This window comes from Eretmochelys imbricata, chromosome 10 (assembly GCF_965152235.1).
Source record: "Eretmochelys imbricata isolate rEreImb1 chromosome 10, rEreImb1.hap1, whole genome shotgun sequence".
Classification (NCBI taxonomy): domain Eukaryota; kingdom Metazoa; phylum Chordata; order Testudines; family Cheloniidae; genus Eretmochelys; species Eretmochelys imbricata.
The window spans coordinates 29,714,608-29,731,781 of NC_135581.1; the positions used below are offsets into that span (position 1 = coordinate 29,714,608).

The 17,174-nt window shown below is 45.1% G+C and overlaps 1 protein-coding gene across 1 annotated transcript in view; it reads left to right on the forward strand.

Moving 5' to 3' along the window:
- The window catches only part of LOC144271430 (ectonucleotide pyrophosphatase/phosphodiesterase family member 7-like), a 40,467-nt gene that overhangs the window by 1,198 nt on the left and 22,095 nt on the right, over nt 1-17,174 (forward strand). The window lies entirely within an intron of this gene.

A 17,174-nucleotide genomic window follows, 5' to 3' on the forward strand; every position in this document is an offset into this window, starting at 1 on the left:
GCAGCATAAATATCACAGGCTGAGGTTTTCTAATCAGTTTACAGGATTTAGACATACTCTTCATTACTATTATTTACAATCATCTTCCTTCACTATGGCTACAGATTTTCATAGCAGTCTAGGGTTGTAGACAGCTCACTGCCCTGAAATTTAACAGAAAAGAATTCACCCAAAAACTAAAATACTTAGCCTTGTGCGCCTGTTGATCTACATTTCCTTTTTATATTATATTAGAGTTTCTGAAGCCTTGGACTTTTGTCCAGCTATCAATTTTTTTAAATGAATAAGTTACTTGTATTTCTGCAATAAGATAATGATGATGGAAAGCTTATCAGAATTCACTGTTCTGTGTGTTGCAAACAGACAGTAACATGACCCGGCTTATCCTAATGTGATAAAGAATATCTATGACTGGAAAATAATAAAAATAAAAATATTGGCAGTGCCTTTATCCAGAGGATATTCCTGATGTAAACCACCATAAAATTTGCTCTTTAGGGGCAATTACTAATTAACAGATTTGCTTACAGTGAACCTTCAGACATGTAAAAAGAGAGGACAAAGAGGAGATTGAAGGGAGACTGTATTTTGGCTCCAATCCTACACCAGGTTCTGCTACTGCTGGCCCTTGTGCATTGACATTAGCTGGGATCTGCCTTGGTGCAGAAGAGATGCTAGTGAAGGATGGTGAGGAGGGGATTATTAATGACCAGTACTTCTCACTGATGAGTTAGATAATAAAGAGCAATATTGCAAATCCACAGTGATTCCTGTGTGGATAAGGCCCATAATAATGTCATTATTTTCTACTATGAAAGGCCAAATTAGCCTGTTCCTGAGACACAAATAATCATAACTAACGTATATCTCACTTTCAAAGCCCAAAGTGCTCTCTACATGTTGATATGCTAGTTACCTGCAGAGACCTCGTCTCCCACCACTGAACTGTCGTCACCTCTGCAGTGAAATGGAGACAACTGTGGGCTCCAGGTTGTCAGCACCTCCGTGGCAGGCATTTTGCAGCACTGAGCACATCACTGATGTTGAACAAATAATATATAATAAAACTCTCAATAGGCACAACTCATAGGACAGGGAATGAAGAATATGATACCAGATGCAACTAAACTGCCAGGGCAGTTTTATGACACCAGAATAGAATTAACCCACGTTGGAATTTGGCCAAGACATCAGAGTTCCTACTCTGATGCGAAAGTGACATGGGAAAATTAGTGACCACAGGAGGTTAGGTCTCCAGCTTAACATCTCCTCAGAAAGTTGGCCGCTACAGGAACCGTAGCACCCCCAGCACCACCCTGGGGCATTGGTTTGGTATCAGCTCTGAGGAAAGAGTGTCACCTACTGTAAGAAGCCACCACGGCTGTTTCCTGCAGCACTTGTTCTCTGTATTCCCTGAAGAATATAATGTTCCACAAGGTTTTAAGCCAGTCGGGGTAGCAACAACAACTTTGTGAACAGGAGGCAAGCTGCCTGACCAATAGCAGTGGGTGTAATGAATATGGCTCAGGGAAATGTTAGCTGTCTGCACCAACCTGGCTCCCTACTCCATAGGAGGGTGATTTTACACAGAGATGGCATCACTGCCACACAAAGAGGAGCAGACATAGCTCATGGCAATAGGGGAGAAATCCAGCTCTATCAATATATGTGGCAAGGAGATGCACTAAGTAAGGACAGCATGAGCCACCGTGGCTTTGACCCCTTCTCATCCTATGCCACCTGCAGTGGAGGTGAGGTTATGGCTGCTTTGTAGAACTACAGCCTCTCCCCAACCACTAAAGGGGTTCTCTGTTGCTACAGCCCCATGCTGGGGTTTACATTGCCAGCAGCTGTCATACAAGCACGCTGATTCTGCCCCTTATATTCAGGCATGCAAAAGTCCAACTAGACGCAAACTTCAGTTGGACTAAATTTGGGACTTTCTATAGAGGCTGCGGATTGTGAAATTGATGAAATTTCACAGGTCAAGGTCTCAGATTATCAGTTACCTCACCCCAAGGAAGCATCAGTTACTGTGATGAGTAATGCTGTTGGTTACATTTTCACAGGGGTGTGAGGCTCAGAAAGGCGCAAAGAGAAAAATGACAAAGTAGTTTTAATTGTAGCTTTGAAGTTCAGTAACCAATTACATGCTGTTTATCTGTGTTCATTATTTACTGAGCATTATTTAAAATGAATAGATATGCTTGAAAACCACCTAGTAGATTTTAATTACTTTACACAAGTATAGAAATATGTTCATTAAAGAGAACATCATCAGAGTGAACACATCACCCAGGAACTGATTTAATTAGTATTAATTTGTGATCAATTAATTATATTTAATACAAATTACTTTCATCCTGTGGCAAAGTGCAATCTATTGCTTAGATGAGATTTAAGCTTCCTCGCGCCTATTCCCTGCTCTGCCATTAACTTGCTGTGTACCCGATACTGAAATCCTCATCCAGGCAAAAACTCTTATTGGTTTGTAGCAAGTTACTTGATTTATGCAATGTTTGTGCAGTGCTTTGAAATCTTTGCTGTATGCGTGCAATCTTCTTCTTCTAGAATGGAGAAAATAGTAACAACATCAATTTCTAATTTTCTGTAATAAGTGTGGTGCTCTATACTACTGGGGATCACCTTGAACTAAGGAACGGATATTCAGTACGGGGTATGAAAGCTGGGTTTCCTGGATCACATCTGATCCATGCAGCACTGACCAAATTTCCAAAGTCCATTTCCAGCCAATACTGGCCTAAATGTAAAATCTGGGATGGATTCACTGGGGATAGTCATTGGAATATAGAAATTATCACTGCAATGGCATATCTAGTAAAGGTCTGCTCAGACCTAATTTTAAAACCCGACATGAATCCAACTAGACCACAGCCAATCCAGACCTGATGCAATACCCAATATTGCACGGTTTTCATCCCGCACCCAAACCCGACACTTGTTGAGTGTTAGTTTTGCTTGGGAAGCTAGGGGTAGACACATGGAGGTCACTGCAGGCTCAGGTGGGGCCATCCATGCCCAGAGCATCAGTGTTTTTTGCCCTCATGGAAGCTCAGGACCCACAGGAGCTGATGAGCTGGGCCCCACTCACTGGGGAAGCCAACCCTTCCTCAGAGACCAGGGGGCCGGCAATGGTTCACTCAGATGCCCCTTCTTTGGGATAAGGCCAAGCAGCTTCCCCACCTCTCCCAGAACATCTAGCACCCAGCCATGTGAGCCCAAGGGTCAGAGCAGAGTGTGTGGGCCTGGGGGGCTATCACCGCCATCCCATGCAGAGGCACAGAAGGGAGATGGGACACCCACACCAGACCATCCCTGCAGCTGGCTCAACCTGCCAGCAGCCCCGGGGTGCTGCCAGCTCCCTGGGCAGTGGCAGCACCACGACAGCTACCACTCCCCTTCAGATCAACCCCAGTCCCACTGCTGGGAGCTTGAATCCTGCAGCTCCACCAGAGTCATTCCTGCTTAGGGTACCTCACTACCAGAGGCCAGGCTCTGCGGGCCTCCAGGGGTCAGATGGGCTAGGGAGCGAGGATGGTGCTGGTGGGAGGGGAAAAGGTATGGGGAGGGAATGGAGGACTCTAGGGCAAGGGGGAAACAGTGAAGGGGGCAGGGTTGGAGACACCTGTAGTCAGGTCCCATCAGATTCAAGTACAGCTGGACCAACTGCTTAAGAGGAAGGTGGAAGAAACCCTGCAAGCAACGTTTGTGGGATAACCTACCCCTAGGGAAACTTTTCCTCACTAAACCCAATCCATTAGAGGTTGGCTTCTGGCCTGAAGCAGGGAGTCTCTTCTTCAGTTGTTCCAAAGTCCCAGTCAGAAATCTGGAGGGATATTCCCCAGGACATTATTACAGTAAGTAAGTATTTATTTAATTAAATGAAGGGGAAGTGAATTCAAAGGGACAGATTACAGATCCAAGACCGCTATATTATCGGACAATCTCCTCTACTATATGAATTCCATTCAGACTCCTCCTGACTGCAAAACAATTCTCTGCACGTCAGCCTTATTTTAAGTATAATACATCCTTGATCTTACTCCCACCATCCCCCTCATGGAGAAGTAGTTACTGGTCCATCACCAGTAACGACAATGAACATTTTTTGCTATCTCAGTTTTTATTATAAAATGATTGAATAGCAGTAAGGATAAGTTATGCTGTGATGCTAAGAAAATCCTGTCAAGTAAATGGTGTGTGAATGGAAAGTTCTAATGGAGTGGCATATATTTTCTCCCCCAATGAATCAACTGAAAATAAGAAGCTATTGCAGCAGAGTTTTGGACAAAAGCTATCAAAAAGTATCACGCCTGATATTATAATTTTGTCAATTACATCTTTTAAGATTGAGCTGAATAGACAAGAAAGTAGACAGGTGAAGAGGGGAACATTATTATATATATATAAGGCAGACTTCAGCAAAAAGTAAGTGTGAGGGGATTTTGTCCCCTCTAGCATATACTTTCCCCACCCCCACCTCTCAATTTCAGATTTTCTGCTTCCACAGAATGCACACACTGGGCAGTGTCGGCAGAACAAGGGCTGCACCTAGTGGCTGATCATCAAGCCATGCCAGGCAGGATCCGCAGCTGCTTGCAAGACTCCCTCCAGAGTATCATTGTAGGATTGTTTCTATCAGGGCTTGCATCTTGCAAGCCTTTGCATGGTATGCAAGGATGTTGATCCCAAGGGCTTGTGGGGGTGGAAAGAAAGAGGGTTCAGAGCTAAGCATGGCTTTCTACACTGTGCAATATGCTTCCTCCCCTACTCTCAAGGGCAAAAGTATAAAATGGCAGAGAGAGGGAGGAGAATGTACATATCTGAGGTGGAATTATGGGTTTGTGTATGCTCCCATTGTGTTAACAGGACACTCCTCTCTTCAGTAATCCTCTCCTGCTTCAAGGCAGGAATAGTGAGGTAACATCGCTCTTATTATTACAGGATTAGGTTCTCTTGCTCTCCCTCTTCTGTTCACCCCTTTTTTACATGCAGCCCTGCCTCTCTGCAGCACAAGATTAAACTCTTGAAGCTTTCAGATACCCACGTGTCTCCATAAATGATGCATGGATCTCCAGGTGGGGGCTTGTTTGTTTCATAAGTAGACAGGTGCAAAATGCCCACTTCCTGCCTTTGCCTGCGCTCCCTGCTGCTTCACCTGCTATGTTCAGGTGTCATTCCTAGTAGCTCTGCCGCTGTGGCAACGAGTGTCTGAAAATTGTGACCTCAGAGGGAAGATGTGTGGCAGGGAGGGGAATAGCAAGGACTGCTACTGAAAGGCAGGTGTCTTTTTCTTATTCCATGTTAGAGCCTGCTGAATGGATCTGCTCACCCATCTCTAGATGCCAAGCTCAGAGAAAAGTCTCCATAATCTGATTTCAGTAGACTTAAGATCAGACCCTTCTTATCACCCCAGTAAATTACAGCCTTTCATGCCCATCCTGCATAGCCTTCCATGCTGTCCCCATGTATCATAGGAATGGAAGGGATCTTGAGAGGTCATCTAGTCCAGTCCCCTGCACGGATGACAGGACTAAGTATTATCTAGACCATCCCTGACAGGTGTTTGTCTAACCTGCTCTTAAAAAGCTCCAGTGATGGAGATTCCACAACCTCCCTTGGCAATTTATTCTAGTGCTTAACCACCCTGACAGTTAGAAAGTTTTTCCTAATGTCCAATTTAAACTGCCCTTGCTGCAATTTAAGCCCATTGTCCTATCCCCAGAGGTTAAGGAGAACAATTTTTCTCCCTCCTCCCTGTAACAACCATTTTATGTACTTGAAAACTGTTATTATGTCCCCTCTCAGTTATCTTGTCTCCAGACTAAACAAACCCAGTTTTTTCAATCTTCCCTCATAGGTCATGTTTTCCAGACCTTTAATTATTTTTGTTGCTCTTCTCTGGACTTTCTCCAATTTGTCCACATCTTTCCTGAAATGTGGCCCCCAGAACTGGACACAGTACTCCAGCTGAGGCCTAATCAGCACTGAGTAGAGTGGAAGAATGACTTCTTCTATTAGCAAGAGTGTTGAAAGCAAGACACATCTGTAGTGGTGCCAACTCACTGCTGTGGTGCCTCCTGCTGGGAATTAACTCTCTTGGACCACCAGGGTGCTTTTACTCACTCGCCTTTACTTCCACTTCCTTCACCATCAGGACCCGCGGCACTCCTGGACCGTGGCATCCTCTTCGGGACATGGCCCTCTGGCTGTGCCCCAGCCCACTGCCTCTGACAGGTGGTCCTCAGTCCTTCCACTTGTCTCAGAGGCCAACTGCAGTCTCTAGTCTAGCCCCTGGTTTCGGGGGCAAACTGCAGTCTGGATTTAGGCCACACCTCATTCACAAATGGGGTGGGGAAGGGGGGACACCCAGGCCTGCCACTATTCTGGGTCCCAGCCCATGGACCCTATAGCTGGCAGCCTCTTGCTGTCCCTCCTCCTATTCCCACTGCCTACTTTCCCTGGGGCACTTCCCCCATAGTCCTAGCACCTTCCCAGCCCTTGCTTCAGGGCCTCAGTCTGGCCATGGTCAGCAAAGAGCTCCTCTATTGTTCCCCTACCCTGCCCAGCACTGCAGTATCTTCTCTGGTGCTCCTCAGCAGACAGTCCTTGCCCTCCAGGGAGAGACTGCCTTAACTCTGCTGAGCAGCCCTTTATATATGGGCTGCTCCAGCAAGCCTTCTCTTGATTGGCTCTCCCAGTGAACCCTTTCTGATTGGCAGGGTTCTGCACAGCCTCCCCAAGGCTGCCTTAACCTTTCTTCTGCCGGTGTGGAGCAGCTGTCCCACCACAACATCCCAGAATGATCTTTGCGTTTTTTTGCAACAGTGTTACGCTGTTGACTCATATTTAGCTTGTGATCCCTTCCCGCAGTACTCCTTAGGTAGTCATTTCCCATTTTGTGTATGTGCCACTGATTGCATTTGTCCTTATTGAATTTCATCCTGTTTACTTCAGACCATTTCTCAAGTTTGTCCAGACCATTTTGAATTATAATCCTGTCCTCCAAAGCACTTGCAACCCCTCCCACCTTGGTATTGTCCACAAACTTTGTAAGTGTACTCTCTATGCCATTATCTAAATCATTGATGAAGATATTGAACAGAACTGGACCCAAAACCAATCCCTGCAGGACCTCACTTGTTATGCCCTTCCAGCATCACTGTGAACCACTGATAACTACTCTCTGGGAACAGTTTTCCAACCAGTTATACACCCACTTTATAGTAGCTCCATTTAGGTTGTATTTCCCTAGTTTGTTTATGAGAAGGTCAAGCGAGACAGTATCAAAAGCCTTACTAAAGTCAGGATATACCACATTTACAGCAAACCTTCACACCATAGCATCCCCATGGCTGTACCAAGGCCGGACAGTCTGGTGCAAACTACAATGTTCTCCAACTTTCTCAGCCCTGCGCTGATTGGTGGTCTGCTCCAACCCTCCCCCTTCAATTCTCTCCCAGTCTTCACCTCAATTTCACTCCTCCCCTGCCATCCCCCTCACCCATCTTCCCTTCCCCTTTAGTTGATCTCCTCCTAAGTAAACCACCTGCACAAGAAAGCCAATGTAACTCATATGACATTTGCTACCATGACACTGTTCACTCTGCTTGTGTGTTCTACCCTTTCCCCCCACCCTATGTCTGTGCTGTGTATTTAAACAGCATTGTCTCATTGGTTTCTTTCACTCCCCCATCTGTCTATATCCACCTGTTGGGTCTTTTCTTAAACTTAGATTGTAAGCTCATCTGGGCCTGGGCTGTCTTTTTGCTGTGTTTGTACAATGCCTAGTTCAATGGGGTCCTGTAGGAGTCCTAGGGCTCCTAGATTCTATGATCGTACAGATTATTACTAGTACACATTGAAATTAAATAGCTTTGTACTGTAGGGAGCTAGCCACTACAAACAGCATGAAGCCATCTAACAGTGCTGAAAATTTCCATACAGTTGTTTTCAATAAAAAGGTTTAGAAATAAGAACAATCAATAGAGTTTGTGCTGGAAAAATGCTTTCTATTGTTGTACTAAGGTTGAATAACTTTTTCCTTGAGTGAGTTGGTTCAAATGTTCAAAGAGAGACTTTTAAAGCATACAAAACTGAGGATAAAAGAATAAAGGAATCAAGCAGAATTATGCCAGAAAAAATTTGGGCCCATTTAGTTCCCATTACATCATGAGAAACTTGGGAACATAGGCATTGTCAGTCAGCCTCAGACTGATGGCCCACCTAGTCCAGTATCCTGACTCAGACAGTGGCCAACACCAGGTGCCTCAAAGAAAGGTGCAGGACAGGAGGCAACTGTAGGGTCATCCGCCCCCTACTGAGGTATCATCCTTGGGAATTTGCACCCTTACCTCCACCCTTGAATTTTGCTTTTAGTTTTTGTTCCAGTGTCGTTTATGGGCATCCACATCTCCCACTGAAGTTAATCAGAGATTTGGGTCCACGAAGACTGCATGGCTGGGCCTGTAATTGGGCACAAACCAGAAACCCAAATTTGAAAACTCCCAGGCTTTCCAGAAACTTTGATCCACATCTTAATCCAGTTGTGGCAGCTGTGGCCCATTTCTGCTTGGCTGACAGTTTCTTCTTGCTCTACTTATCTGTTTATTAATTTAGGGTAACTACAAAGCACCCGTCACTTTTGCTATCTAAAGTCCTGATCCAAAGCCCCTGGAAATTAATTGACTCTCACTGACTGCAGTGGACTTTGGATTGGGTCCTAAGTGCTTTAAATGTTATCATGAATGTACCTGATAAGTGAAATGAGAACTGGAGACTGTGTTCCCTCTTTAAGTTTGGTCAGTGTAACCACAGCTCACACCTTTAAGAAGTTCCACTCCATGGCCGATTTTTGAACCCACTGTGTTTAAATGGGTTGGAAGTTGTCCAAAATGACTTCTTCCAACATGGAGCAAATATCAGCGAGCAGACAACTAGCTCTGAGCTCAGTCAGTGTAGACCAACAGGGAGGCTAGCACAGAGGAGAAGACAATGCTTCCTCATACTAGAATGACCAACTGATAGCACACATACACTGTGTAGGTCAGAGGGGCCTCAAATTTAAAAAAAAAAAAATCCAAGTGAAAACAAAAACTCCAGTAGCTGCAGCAGACACCGGCAACAAGGGAACTTTACGCTACTGCTGGCAAATCCAATTAAAGCCACAGCAGATGGTTTTTAGAATCCTAGGTAGACAGAGCTGTAAAAAGCACTCAGCTAGCACACTCCTGCAGGAGCAGCTCATTGCAACTGAAAAATCCCTGAAATTAAATGAAGATCAAAAAAGTGCCAAGTGAAGACTGTAATGAAAAATGTGCTATCACTGACACAAAGAAGAACAAAGGAATACTGGTCATTCCCTCTCCATAATATATCCCATATTCAAGTGGAACTAGTAGTGAAGCAATAAAGTCCTAGAGCAGCAAGTGATACCGAAATAATAAAATAAATAATAATAATAATAATCTTTATTCTGAAGAGGGAAGGGATCCATAGAGCCCAATCTCTGAAAATCTAAGAACCACATGAGCAATTACATGCATGCATGGGTCCCTGAAAACCTCTTTAGGCAGAACAAGTTAAACTCCGTAGAGCAGGACAGGCCAAGCTGCAGCATTTACATCAGGGCACACACATAGCCACTGCTGGCTAGGCAACTGGCATAATAGCTAATAAATCCTAGAGCATGCCCAGCCGGAGAATGAGATTTGGAAGGAGCAGGGTTGTAAGTAGAAAAAGGTGGCTTATTAACTGCATATATAAACAGATTCATTGACTAGAATCAATGATAGTAACTAGCAGGCTAAGTATTACCAACACCATCATAGCTGTGTGCAAAACAAAACAGAAGCGTACAAGATTTGGCAATGGGTTTGAAAGGAGCCTATGTGCAGAAATGCTGGTCCCTGAGTGAAGGTCTGTACCAGGTTCAACCTTGAAAATAATGCATTGCTCCCTCCTTTAGAAACCTAGAAATATGTGACTCAAGCCACCAAAAAGCAAGCAAGCAAGCAACGCAGCCTTTACACTTTTTACAGTAGGAGAGCACAAAACAAGGGGAAGCAAATGGCCAATGACAAGCAATCAGTCACCAAGTCCCAAAACTGGGACATTTTCAAAAAACCACTCAACCAGATATGCATCTCCTCAGGCTGCTGGTGATCCATCATCACTATGCTACATCTCAATTCACGAAGGAGGAATAAAGGCAAGCCAAGGCCCTTTTAGAACATGCAAACGATGTTCAGGGTTCACATACATGTTCCCAGAACTAAAACAAGGAGCTTTATGCCTCTTTTAGACTCTAGAAACTGCTGAGTGGTCAGTTCCACCAGAAAAGATTTACCTTTGCCATGGATTCGTGTACGGGTACCCTCTCATATCACCTTGCTCCTTACCCCAACACAACTGCCACCATCTCTTTTCTTGACTGTTCTCTCTCATCTCTCCTTTTCTGACTGGTTCTTTCACCCGCTTCTTCTCAGCTTTTCCTCTTCTCCCTTTATCCGGCTCTTTTTTGCCATCTTGCTTTGTGACACCCTGGTCCTTACTTCCTTTGCTTTGGATTGGGGCTTTTCACTGGTGGTTGCTTGAGGCTGGTTGCCTATGGTCCTGCAGCTTAGCACAGTTCAATGAGTGTGGCTTATTGGCTCCTCCCTGACTCTTCAGCCCTGCTGATGTAAGGCTACTCTCATGGCTGTCTGCATACCAGGGGCACTGTGGAAGCAAGGAGAGAAGGTGAGCAAGATTTATGGAGCCATCCACTGCATTTTCCATAGCCACAGGCACACATGTGCCTTGGAGACAGTCCAGAGCCATGTAACTTTCTCCACAATCTTCCGCATTGTTCTTCTCTGACCCACACCTTTCCTGCACTAGTCTGGGGCTTCCCCACCCGAAACCAGGCTGATAGACACTGCATTTGGCTCTCCATTGTCCTGCACCTTGGGCAGTCATTCACAGCAGTTTGACTCTAGCACTATTTGGCTCAAAAGGCAGGATTCGTCCCCCACATGAAGGATACAGATATTTGGAAGCAGTCATTATTTGAAAGGGAGGACGAGTCCGAGAGGAGGCAGGGTCAGCTAGTGATCAGGACAGAGGACTGGGAGCCAGGAGAGCTGAGTTCTATTCCCAACTCTGTCTTGCCATGTGACCTTGTGCTTGTCACTGATCTCTGTTGGGGCCTCTTGGTTCTACTCTCACACAGCATTAAATGGGGCTGCATTTCCCTGCATTGTAGCATAGTGAACAATTAACTAAAGCCTTTCAGGACAAATGCTGTTTTCCCCTAATGGCACCCCAAGCAAAGTCTGACAGTGGTTGATCAGCACAACCCCACCACCACCACCCAAATTAAAGAAAGGAAAATGGACAGAAAACGAGAGCTAACGTAGCAGTGATAGGAACCAGAAACCAAAGTGACCCAATCTTTACAGCAGGCTATGCAAAAGGATTGCCAAATGTCAACATTCATATAGACAGCATACCCAATGGCCAGATGGAATTCAGTTGTGACTGTCTGTTCCCATCTACTTGAAAGGATAACTCTTCCAAGTCATCCAGTAGATGGATGAGTGGGCAGAGAGAAACATGCTTCTTTCTCTGTGCATCAGCCATCCTTAGCAAATGTTACCAGAGGCCTCCGTAGGGGTAGATGATCAGGGGAGCCACCCTGAGCACCAACACCTTATCACGTTTAGGAGCACCAAGTTTCCATTTTGGAAGGGGGAGGGATTGTTTTGTTGTTTATGTCTTTTGGGTTGGGGGGCTGAAAACGTTTTCCACCTTGGGCCACACAACACCTAGGGCTGGCCCTGATTATTTCTTTCAAAGGACAATTTGATATCTATCAGCTGTTATGATAACAGAGCATCTTTACATTTCTCCAACTCTGGATTAACTGTGGGCAGGAGATATTTTGACACTTGGCTATTTTAGAAATGGATTCTCTGCTTCCTTTAGAATAGGGCTGCTCTTATGGGATAGTCATGTCCTTCCAGGACAGTACTTGAGGTGGGAGCCCATAAGACTTCAGTCAATGTATTGTTCCCTTGCTCTTTATCTAGATGTACATTTTCATTCTTATCTGTTATTTGGGCTCCTAGCTAAGGGCTTCGTTCTGTGCATCCTCACACTAGCACATGTCAGCTTCTGTGCCTGTGCAGAGCCCCACTGAAGACAACTTGCACAAATCAGACCTTAGTGCCTGTTTTCAGAATTGATGCAGCTGCACTGGGCAACAGCACAATGCCAGCACAAGTGTAGATCAGACAGGTGTTTCTACTGTCAGGTTACGTAGTCCTGCCAGGACATGATGCTGTAAATACCCGAGCTCTGTCTAGTCTTGCACCGATACTGAAGAGCAGACACTACATTTGCTGGTGTGGACACAGCCTCTAACAAGACACCCAGTGAGAGCTTCATCTTGTAAGGTTCAGAATGCCCTGAACTCTCGTTATCTTCACTGGGATTAGAGAGTGCTCAGCACCTTGCAGGAGCCCCTCAGCAGCTCATAGGATCAGGATCTCAGGTCACTAGCAGCTTGGCCTATCACATTGCAAACTCATACGTAGTCATCTGTCTAGATCTGCTTTAGCATTACTGCCTTGCAGCTTTCCTCCTCCCATTGAACTCTTTGTTTCAGAGTATTTTTCTACACATACATTAGGCTGTATTTTTCCGAAACGGAATGTCCTTTTATTCTTTGCTGCTCGCATTTCTAAGCCCATTGTGTATCATTATTATACTACTCCTCCATTCTCATTGCTGTTAATGATGCCTCTCAGTTTAATATAGACTGAGAATTTCACTGATGTGCTACTCGCTTATTCTAAGTAGCTGCATCACAGTAAGGCCCAGTCTACACTAGGACTTTACTTATACCAGTATAGCTATAACTCTCAGGGGTGTAAAGAATCCTCACCACAAAGGATGTAGCTATATGGACCTAACCCCCAGTATAGACAGCACTAGATCTGTGGAAGAATTCTAGCTACTGCCTCTCAGGGAGGTGGATTCCCAATGTCAATGGGCGAACCCCTCTCATCAACGTAGGTAGTGTCTACATTAAACACTGCAGTTACACCGTTGTAGTGTTTGAAGTGTAGATGTACCCCAAAAAAGTGCTACAGTAACTTCTTGACAGCTACCTTGTCCATTAACCCACTAGACCATGGGGATACAATTTTGTTCTTTGGGCAGGATAAGCTGATAGACAGTTCCCCAGTCACCCTGCATCCAATAAAAGGAGAAGCAACAGAGAAGAAGCAGCAGCTCAGAGTTGAGTTTGATGTGCCATAGCCTGGAAGCCACGGGATCCACAACAGCAGCTGTGGCTAGCTTTTCCTTTTGTGGTTTCCCCATTTCCTTTGTGACTGAGTCTGGAGTCAGAGATTTTGGTTCCAGGTGTACAGATTTTGTATAGCACATTATTTGTTTGGGAGGCAGTTGTGTTCTTTTATCTTGAGCTGTTAATATTTTATGATTTGCCTGCACTTTCAATGATTGGATTCTCAAGTACATGTTTACAGTACTTTGATGTGAGATCCTTTTGCCATGCCACTTGGGCTGCACTCTCTCTGAAGAATTAGCTCATCATCTGTATGTTTTGAGTCTTCTAGTTCATTGCATTGCTGGAAGTTGGAAGGATGAAGGACACAGATGCTTGAAAGAAGATGTAAAACTGTTTCTTTGTCACTGAGTGGATGTTGGAATTGAATGCTTACTCAGATGTTCAGAATATCCTCATTTATCTTAGACTTTAGTATGTAGTCTACTGGGTTCTACTGGTCTGACTCACATCTCTTGATGTCTCACTGCAACACAACAGTATCAGTTTAATGATGGAGAGACTAATTCTCATTTACACTATGTCCTCTTTACATTGCCACAATAAGAACCACATTCTACCACCCTTACTCACACTGAGTAATCCCTTAATCCAAGAATAGTCCAGTTGAATCTGGCCCTAAATAAATCCACCATCCGAGCTAATTGCTGCACAATGCACTGCTTATTATCCTTTTAATAGGACTGTCTTCTAAACAAGACAATGTCAATGGAAGCCTTGGGGAGTGAAGGGGGAAAGAGTTCTCTTGTCTTTCATATCTTACTCTCTTTTGGAAAGTCTAGGTCAGATCTTTACCTTGTAGTGAGTATTTCAGAAACTCAGAGCCCCATCCTGCCAGCTGCTGAGTGCATCCTGCAAGATGGCACTGAGATCTATGGGAACGGAATGCTCCCAACAACACACAGGAGGCCCTCAGCACCTCACAGGATCAGGCCCTCCATCCATCAAAATGGCCTAGCTCTAGGATGACTAATTTCCACATACAAGATGGAAAATTAGAGAATTGCTTTGCCTCCCTCCCCGCCCCGTTCTCCTCCTTTTTTTCCCTCTTAACAGAAAAACTAGGCAGGAACAGACCTGTCTCCTGATCTCTGTTGAAGTGCAGCATTACACAAGCAAATACGATTTGGCAGGTGTCTGATATAATTACCCACAGATATAGATGCCCACCGTATATTTTCAAGACAGCAAACAAATCTATAAAAAATACCCAAAATATTACAGCCTGACAGTTCTGAGAGCATGGAACAGCAAACTCCCTGTTACCTAAACTCAGGATGCCCAGATGAAATTGGAATAGTTAAATGGCTTGTCGCTGATTTCTGGTTCACCTAGCTTGTTCCTTGAGCTACCTTTCCCATTAAGTGCTGCAGCTTATACTTTGCCCTGTTTTCCCTTATTCCAATATCTACACCCAGTCAGTCAGGATGGGATGAAAGTGCTCCCCAGTTCTGTTGACAGATCTTGTTCAAGCAAGAATAAAAGCAATTTAGGCTTACTGTCTATACATGTAAGGTCATTGTTAACACAACACCTTGGAAACCAAAGAGCTTTTATGAATGTAACTGATCATGCGAGAGTGGTACGTAGGGGGCATAGGAATCGCTTTGCCCCTCACTGAAATATAACCACCCTGGGGTGAAGCACAGGAGCAGTTTATCTGCACACAGCAACACTACAGAACAGGTTAGAATAAGGAATGAATAAAAATACCTGTTTCACTGTTCAAGGGAACTACACCTTTATTTACCCCTTGTGGTCCGGCAAGGGCACCCACTGTCAGGTTTCTGGCTCCCCAGCAGTCACCTGACTTGGGCAGAGACATGCATCTCTCTCCCTCTTGGCCAAGGTATTTCCAGGCTGCACAGTTCCCAGCTATACTGTGAATTCACCAGCAAGTCAGACTGCCTCAGCAAGCCTGCTTTGTGCTCTCCTAACAGCTGTTGATATAGCCTCAGAGGAATTACCGTACAGCTCTAACCAAGCACACTTATTCTTAAAGTGAAAGCATTACAGACAAACAAACGAACAATGAGAGTGCCTATACACAAGTTAAAATCTCAGCAGAGGTCATCCATCAGTCTTATGGTGCCCCAGTAGGTCAAGTCCTTCCAACTCCTCCACAAGGATTGGGTTACCGTGGGAGAGAAGGTCCTGTCTATTTGATGGATCAGAAGAAAGGCCCAGAATCAGTTTAAACTGTTTATCCAAAAGTCCTTTCTCTGTTGATCTCTGAAGAATCCAGTTGGAACCAGTATATGCTGATTTCCCCAGGGGGAGGTATCACTCTGGAGAGTTACTATCTGAGTGAATTAGCCTAGTCACCCCTCACTGTTCTTAGTTCCTGGAGGGCTGTGGTCACCCTCCCCCATGGAATTACATATACACCCTGGCAGGCAAGAATACATAAACTTCATACAGTGAGATCTCCCAACAATATTACAGAAAGTTGCCATAGCAGTCACAACCATATCCCGCTGACACTGCATTGGGGACTCAGATAGAATAAATGCAACACCCAAAGGAAAAACATAATAAGCAAAAAAAATCCTGCAGTGTGAACGATGAATGCTCGTTTTTACTCCTGTAACACATTGTCCAATTATATCTTTGTTTCTCCCTGGGGCTGACCCACAGAGGACAGGTCCCAGACATTGCTTCCAGCTAATGGATTCAAGTCCTTTTGCTTAGAGGGTGAAGATCTATGCTAGAGGTTCCAACTTCAATCTTTGCCAACAACTCAACCAAGCGTCGCTACGCTATTCATTCACACTGCATTTTCACTGCCTCTTCTTTGTTCCTTTCTTCCTGTTTAGACCAGAAGCTCCTCAACTTCAGACCTTATCATAAAGCAGCTAGCTCCATGCTGGAGATACACAACTGATACAGTTATAGTCAGACAGAATCCAGTCTCCCAAGTTGGAATTTGGCAAGAGTAATGGAGCTTCTCCTATGTAATTTCTCGCCTCCCTCGCTCGCCACCGCAGGAGCCTTACAAACAACTCCAGGGAGTCTTGTTCACAAGGTTCTAGTTAAACACAGTGGACTAAAGGCTTCGGTCTTAGTTCTCCATTGCTATGGGCCTCACTGATACAGAATGGACACTGCTGAGAGGCAGTAGCAACTCCCTTCTCAATATTTCTTAGAACGTTAACACCAGGCTAGCCTGGAAGAGCTGGGGCCTCATTTCAAAGCATCCAGCAGGAGAGAGTTGTGCTGGCCCATCTGCCAGATTACAGTGCTGATAACGGTTTCATAAACCTCAACTGTGTGACTTGTAGCCTCAAAAGCAATATTGTATCTTCTTCTAAAATACATGATCTAGCTCAGCTAGAAATTATAGGCTAAAGGCAAGAATTCATAGATTAAATTCTCTGCTCTGTGTTATGCAGGAAGTCAGACTAGATCAGCAATTCTCAAACTGTGGGTCAGGACCTCAAAGTGGGTTGCAACCCTTTTTTAATGGGGTCACCAGGGCTGGCATTCGACTTGCTCAGGCCCAGGGCTGAAGCCTGAGCCCCACCACGCAGGGCTGAAGCTGAAGCTAGAGATGCACTGCCTGGGACTGAGGCCGAAGCTCAAAGGCTTCAGGCCTGGGCGGTGGGGCTCAGGTTACAGCTCACCCTCCCACCCCAATTGGGGATGGAAGTCCTCAGGCTTTGGCTTCTCCCCCACCCTCCTGCCCAGGCCAGGGGGCTCGGGCGGGCTCAGGCTTCAGTCCTCCTTCTTGGGGTCATGTAGTAATCTTTGTTGCCCGAAGGGGGTCTTGGTGCAATGAAGTGGGAGAACTGCTGGACAA